This window comes from Callospermophilus lateralis, chromosome 7 (assembly GCF_048772815.1).
Source record: "Callospermophilus lateralis isolate mCalLat2 chromosome 7, mCalLat2.hap1, whole genome shotgun sequence".
Lineage (NCBI taxonomy): Eukaryota > Metazoa > Chordata > Mammalia > Rodentia > Sciuridae > Callospermophilus > Callospermophilus lateralis.
Window position 1 is genome coordinate 4,123,943 of NC_135311.1, and position 7,658 is coordinate 4,131,600.

Genomic DNA, 7,658 nt, shown 5'->3' on the forward strand with positions numbered 1-7,658 from the left:
CACAAAACACAAGAGTGCACACAAACGTACAACACATAAGACAATAGTAAAGCCCTTGTAGCTTTACCTAGGTGAAATCTCCATTGTAATGTTTAAAAACTCCACAGTCAAAAAATAAAACTGATGAGAAAAACATTAACCTAGGTCTGTATGAGCTCAAAAATAAAATAGAACTTTATAATGTGGGAAAAGGCAATAATAAAATAGATATTGAAAAAAGCATCCTGGTTAATCACTGTTGCAGATGTAAGAATAGCCAAGCTGGAGTTCTGGATATCAGCTGTTATGGATTTGAGTCAAATCATCTTTTTGGTCTGTAGAAATTGCTTTGGTTAGTCTCTCTGGAATCCAAATAGGCTGCTGTTCTCCTTGTGGAAACACAAACAGAACCCCGACTCCAGATAATCACTGAGTCAGGACCTTTTCATTGTCCTGTTAGAATATCCTTCCAAAGTACCTTAGGCTTATGTACATTTTTTGGATACATATGCCTTTCCACAGCACTGAGTCCTGATGAATCCAAATTTAAAAAGTTTAGAGTAAAAAGGGTTATTTTAAGTTTATCTTTGGGGGATATATACCCCTTCCCAATTCCCTGTTTTTGCTTTAATAAATACATTTTAATAGTTTGATGAGCTCTTTCAACTATGTTTTGTCCCTGTGGATTATATGGGATTCCTGTTAAGTAAAACATTAACTGATTTTTATTCAGGGATGATGTTCCAAAATATTCTATATGCATCCTTTGGAAATTTAAAGATCCTTTTAAATTCAAGTCTTCCAAAAGCATTTTGCCTTAGTTTTTAGAATTACTTTAGTCCTTTTAATTTTTTGATGTGGTTTTAAACCAATTTCCTTCCAGTTTAACGTTTTCTAAATTGGCCCTTGTCTGTAAATTTTAACACCTTCATCTGAGACTTCTAATTTCTGCACCACCAGAAATTAAAGTTGATGGGCTTTTTGAAAAAATTACTAATAATCTCCTTGTTCTTCTATTTTATCCAAGATTTGACTTTAAACTTCTCTCTTCTACCTTTTTCTATCTTGAATGTCTGTATCTAATAGTTGTCTTAGCCGTTTGCATTTTCTATCTGAAATACCTTTACTTGACATTTTCAACCATTTTCTATCTTATTTCTATCTTCTAGTTTTTTTTCCCCTAAGGTTTGTACATTCACCCTTAGTTGCTTTTTTCCTCCTAGTTTTCTTTTATTTCCTATTTTGTGGGTTTAAAATTCTTGTCTTCCTATATCTTTTCTATCTTTCTACATCTTCTTTATCTTTTTTCTTTTTAACTTTCTATACTTCTGTCTTTAAAGTTTTTCACTTAAATTGTTAATCTTCTTTTATCTAAATATCTTTTATCCAATTACCTTCCCATTTTCATGTTTTTTTTGAAGTAATGCTTTTAAGATTAACTAGGCTTCGAATGACGCACTCTTTCCTCCACCATGAAGGCATCTTAACCACCTTTAATTTAACCTTTTAAAGCCTTCCAGTTATCATCTATATTGTACTTTTAAATGTACTTTTTCACCACCTACAGCTTCACTCTTTTAAACGAGGCTTAGATTTTGTTTAAATCACTTAATGTTAGTTTACATGGCTGCCCTTTAACTAAAGGCTTTTTTTTTTACTCCATTAAGAAGCTTTGTCTCATTCTGCCATGTACAAATACCTTTTTCTTCTTTTTTCCTTTCTCAAGCTTTTAAAGTAAGTCTAGTTTCCTCAAAATCTTTTTAAATGCCATTTTCCAACTTTTTACTTTACCACACAGAGATTATCTCATCTAGAAACATTTCTTTTTCTTTTAACCTTCCATATTAAAATATATTTCCACATCTTGAATCTTTTAATATCTCTTTTCTAGCCATTAACCCTTTTTATAAATTCACATTCTGAAACAACTCTTATAAAATTTCTGATTTAGACAAATTACTCCACTTTAATAAGATGAAATACTTTCATGTTTTTTTTATGGTACTATAATACTATAATTGAAACCCAACTGAAACTTCTTATACTCTTTGTATATAAATTACATATGATAGAATCTTAACTCTTAGTAACCTCGTTTTAGCAAATACACAGACACAAAGCAATATTAAATTTTTTTTCCATTTACCAATTTATGAAAACACACATAATATTTAAATATATTACCTTATGTAACTTAATAAGTAAGAGTACTTGATTTTATATTTAGTGGTTGATATTTTAACACTTTAGCTTTGTAAATTAATCAGATGTCTGTAAAAACCAAGATCTTAGACAAATGTAGTAAACAGAACTAGCCATCTCTTTCTTGTTGAAGAAAAATCCTTCTACAGGATACCATGATGGTCCCATTGATATACTTAATAACTCGTCTTTAAAAAGCCATGTGCTACATTTTTGTATTGTATCAACTTATGTCCTAACTGTTCTTGGTCTTACTGGGGTGCCTCCTTCCTCTAACAATTTCTCTTCCTCGGGGTTGAACAACTTAAAACCTTGAGTCAACCATTTTCCCCAGTTTGCCTGAGAAAGTTCTAGGAATAGGCAACTTGAAATAAAAACAAAATAAATCAAAACAAGAACACATTGTGTTTTTGAAATGGTCACTCATTCTCTCGCCTTCCCTCAGGGGTGAGCAATTTCACTTACCTCTAGGCTTTAGACGTTCCTTGTATGGGCCACCAAATGCCGCAGTCTGGCTGGGCACAAAATAACCGAGCTACCACACAAGCCTTGTAGATTCCAACAGCAACTCTTTATTCCCGAACTCTCACCGGCACTCTACACGCATGTCCTGGGAAAATACACTACCTCCACCGGGCTCTGTGTACCAAATACTCCCAGAACCCCGCGAGAACTCCACGGGAACTCCAGGAGCAGGCACCTGAGGCAGCAGGATACGCCCTATTCCCAGCAGGATCCACCCTAAACCCGGATCCGCCCTAATCCCTGAGCAAGGTCACCTTTCATGCAATGTCACTGCAAATGACCTGGGTCCAAGGCAAGCCCATTTTCACAATGGAGAGTCCTCCCTCTAAGCAACATTGGGTAGACTGACAAGGAAATTGCCATGCGTCATTCCTACTTGGCTATGGCTCTCAGCAGATTTCCAGTTTTCCCAGAAAGAGGCTATCTTTTCTCCAATGCATGTTTTTGGCACCTTTGTCTAATATAAGAAAACTGTAATTATGTGGGTTAGTCTCTGTGTCCTCTATTCTGAACTATTGGGCTATCAGTCTGTTTTGGTGCCAATACCATGCTGTTTTTGTTACTGTTGTTCTGTAATATAGTTTAAGGTCTGGTATAGTGATGCCACCTGCTTCACTCTTCCTGGTAAGGATTACTTTAGCTATTCTGTGTCTCTTATTTTTTCCAGATGAATTTCATGATTGCTTTTTCTATTTCTATGAGGAATGTCATTGGAATTTTGATCGGAATGCATTAAATCTGTATAGTGCTTTTGGAAATATGGTCATTTTGATAATATTAATTCTGCCTATTGAAGAGCAAGGTAGATCTTTTCATCTTCTAAGGTCTTCTTTGATTTCTTTCTTTAGGATTCTGTAATTTTCATTATATGGATCTTTCACTTCTTTCATTAATTTGATTCCCAAGTATTTTATTTGTTTTTTTTTGGAGGCTATTGAGAATGGGGTAATTTTCTTCATTTCCCTTTCTGAGGATTTTTCACTGATATACAGAAATGCCTTTGATTTATGGGTGTTGATTTTATATCCTGCTACTTTGCTGAATTCATTTTCTAGTTCTAAGAGTTTTCTGGGGAACTTTTAGGGTCTTCAGGTATAGAATTATCATCAGCAAGTGCCAATTTGAGTTCTTCTTTTCCTATGTGTATCCCTTTAATTTCTTTCATCTGTCTAATTGCTATGGCCAGTGTTTTGAGAACTATGTTAAATAGAAGTGGTGAAAGAGGGCATCCCTGTCTTGTTCCAGTTTTTAGAGGAAATGCCTTCAATTTTTCTCCATTTAGAATGATGGTGGCCTGGGGCTTAGCATAGATAGCCTTCATGATGTTGAGATATGTTCTTGTTATCCCAAGTTTTTCCAGTGTTTTGAACATACAGAGGTGCTATATTTTGTAAAATGCTTTTTCTGCTTCTATTGAGATGATCATAGGGTTCTTATCTTTAAGTCTATTGATGTGATGAATTACATTTATCAATTTCTGTATGTTGAACCAACCTTGCATCCCTGGGATGAATCCCAGTTGATTGTGGTGCATGATCTTCTTGATATGTTTTTGTATTTGATTTGCCAGAATTTTATTGAGAATTTTTGTATCTATGTTCATTAGAGGTATTGGTCTGAAGTTTCTTTTTCTTTCTTTTTTTTTTTTATGTGTTTTTGCCTGGTTTTGGAATTAGAGTGATATTGGCCTCATAGAATGAGTTTGGAAGTGCTGCCCCTTTGTCTATTTCTTGAAATAAATTGAAGAATATTGGTATTATTTCTTCCTTAAAGGTCTTGTAGAACTTGGCTGTGTTCCATTCAGACCTGGGGTTTTCTTGGTTGATAGGCTTCTGATGACGTGATCTATTTCATTGCTTGAAATTGATCTGTTTAAATTGTGTATATCTTCCTGATTCAACTTGGGCAAATTATATGACTCTAGAAATTTGTCCATGCCTTTGATACTTTCTATTTTATTGGAGTACAGGTTTTCAAAATAATTTCTAATTATCTTCTGTATTTCTGTAGTGTCTGTTGTGATAGTTCCTTTTTCATCACGTATGTTAGTGATTTGAGTTTTCTCTCTTCGTTAGCATGACTAAGGGTTTGCCAATTTTATTTTTTCAAAGAACCAGCTTTTTGTTTTGTCAATTTTTTCAGTTGTTTCTTTTGTTTCAATTTCATTGATTTCAGCTCTGATTTTAATTATTTCCTGTCTTCTGCTGCTTTTGGTGTAGATTTGTTCTTTCTTTTTCTAGGACTTTGAGATGTAATGTTAAGTCATTTATTTGTTGACTTTTTCTTCTTTTAAGGAATGAACTCTGTGCAATGAACTTTCCTCTTAGTACTGCCTTCATAATGTTCCAGAGATTTTGATGCATTGTATCTGTGTTCTCATTCACCTCTCAGAATTTTTTAATCTCCTCCTTGATGTCTTTTGCAACTAGTGGTATATTATTTCATCATCAGGTGTTGGAATAGCTTTTATTTTTTATTTTATCATTGATTTCTAATTTCGTTCCATTATGATCTGATAGAATGCAGGGTGGTATCTCTACTTTTTTATATTTGCTAAGAGTTGCTTATAATGTATGGTCTATTTTAGAGAAGGATCCATGTGCTGCAGAGAAGAAAGTGTATTCGTTCATTAATGGATGAAATATTCTGTATATGTCAGTTAAGTCTAAGTTATTAATTGTATTATTGAATTCTGTAGTTTCTTTGTTCAACTTTTTTTTGTACGACATTTCCAGTGGTGAAAGAGGTGTGGTAAAGTCACCCAGAATTATTGTGTTGTGGTGTATTTGACTCTTGAACTTGAGAAGAGTTTGTTTGTTGGATGTAGATGCTCCATTGGTTGGGGCATATATATTTATATTTGTTATGTCTTGCTGATGAATGGTTCCCTTAAGCAGTATGAAATATCTTTCTTTATCTCTTTTGATTGACTTTGGCTTGAAGTCTACTTTATTTGATAGGGGGATGGAAACCCCTGCTTGCTTCCATTGTTCATGTAGCAGTGTGATTTTTCCCAACCTTTCACCTTCAGTATGCTGGATATCTTTTTCTATGAGATGAGTCTCTTGGAGGCAGCATATTGTTGGGTCTTTTTTTTTTTTTTAATCTAATCTGCCAGTCTATGTCTTTTGATTGTTGAGTTTAGGCATTGTTTCGTTTAACATTGATTGATTGTTTAGTTTAACATTTCAGGGTTATTATTGAGACATGATTTGTATTCCCAGCCATTGTTGTTTATTTTTGGTATTTAACTTGATTTGGTTTCTCCTTTGATTAGTTTTTCCTTAAACTTATGGAACTCTTCATGAATTTGTGTGTCATCCTTGCACAGGGGCCATGATAATATTCTCTGTATCATTCTAATTTTATTATATGTGCTCTGGAAGGGAGCACTATTATATTTATACTTTTACACATTATTTAGAAACTGTTTCATTTTTCTGGAATCAAATGTGCCTGGGAATCAAAAGGAAAATCCCAGCTTAGATTAAAACAAACTTTCACTTTGAGAATTTTGAAGTTCAATTTAAAGTCAAACTCATAGAAGCAGAGAGTAGAATGGTGGTTTCAGGGACTAAAGGCATGGGAGAAAAGGAGAAATATTGACAAAAGGTACAAACCTTAATTTTTAAGATGAATAATTATTGGAGACTTAATATACATATAGTCTGTTGACTCTAGCTAATAATTACATATTGAGATTTGCTAAGAAAGTAGATCTTGTAGTCTCACCATATACACACCCACAGAAGTTAACTATGAAAGATAATGGATATGTTAATTAGCTAGATTGTGGCAATCATTTCACAATGTATACATATATCTAAACTCACAATTTTTGTTTGTCAATTATTCCTTAAAAAAGTGAGGGAGGCAAAAATTCAGCCTCTTTACTGTGGCTTCTTACATGCCCCATTCTCTTGTCTCTGCTTAATTTTCAGAAGTTATCTCCTGCAGACTGTTACCTCCAGAATCCCAACAACCATGGACGCTAGAAATGGAGAAAACTAAAGGATTTGGTTAGAAAGCAGTTTTTGGCTTCCTCACAGAAGTAATCTGTATTTATTGTGTTCAATTTCTCAAAAATCAGTTACCCTTAAGTTTTCTAACAGTTTGTTTATATCACTCTCTCTCCACAGAAATGGCTCTTTCCAGGATCACAAATGTCAAGATATTAAAGACCATATTTCTTTTTGGGGTACTAGGGATTGAACTGTGGGACACTTGACTACTGAACCACATTCTCAGCCCTATTTTGTATTTTATTTAGGGACAGATTCCCACAAAGTTGCTTAAATTTCTTGCTTTTGATGAGGTTGGCTTGAACTCGGGATCCTCCTGCCTCAGCCTCTCGAACCTCTGGGATTATAGGCATGCACCATTGTGCTAAGACCATATTTCATTTCTGACTTTACTTGACTATTCTTGGCATACTTAAGCTTTGAAAACACTCCTTTTCAGTAATGCGAACATGGGATTGGAAGTCAGAACTAGGCTGAAAATCTTCTTTCTATCACATATTTGTTATTTGACTGTGGGAAGAACTTTGTTGGATTTTTCTCAATATTCTATCTTTGGCTCTCACTCATCACTTTCTCATTTCAGTCATGCCTATAGCTTCATCCATATTGGCAAACATTTATTGAGTGTTTAACATGTGCCGGACCCCATATTAAGTGCTTTTCATGTATCAATTCAGTCTTTGTAATGATGCCAAGGTAGGTACTGTTATTACATGGAATTTTTCAGAAGAGGAAACCAAGAAATAGAAATCTGCAGTAAGTTTTCCAAGATCCACACAGTTAATTGCTAGGGCTGAGATTTTGCCTAGATAGCATCTAGGTTCAAAGCCCATACTTTTAACCAGTTCAGTAAGCTACACATATGCTGAAGACTCATATTCTCCTTTTTGAAATATAGATATAAGCATCTAGAAAAATCCTCAATGCTTT

General features: G+C 34.2%; 1 non-coding gene across 1 annotated transcript; it reads right to left on the bottom strand.

The window, feature by feature from the left end:
* Positions 1 to 5,992: 5,992 nt before the first annotated feature.
* LOC143405413 (U6 spliceosomal RNA) lies at positions 5,993 to 6,099 on the bottom strand. The gene has a single exon (XR_013092110.1). It is a non-coding gene; the product is annotated as a U6 spliceosomal RNA (small nuclear RNA).
* Positions 6,100 to 7,658: the final 1,559 nt, after the last annotated feature.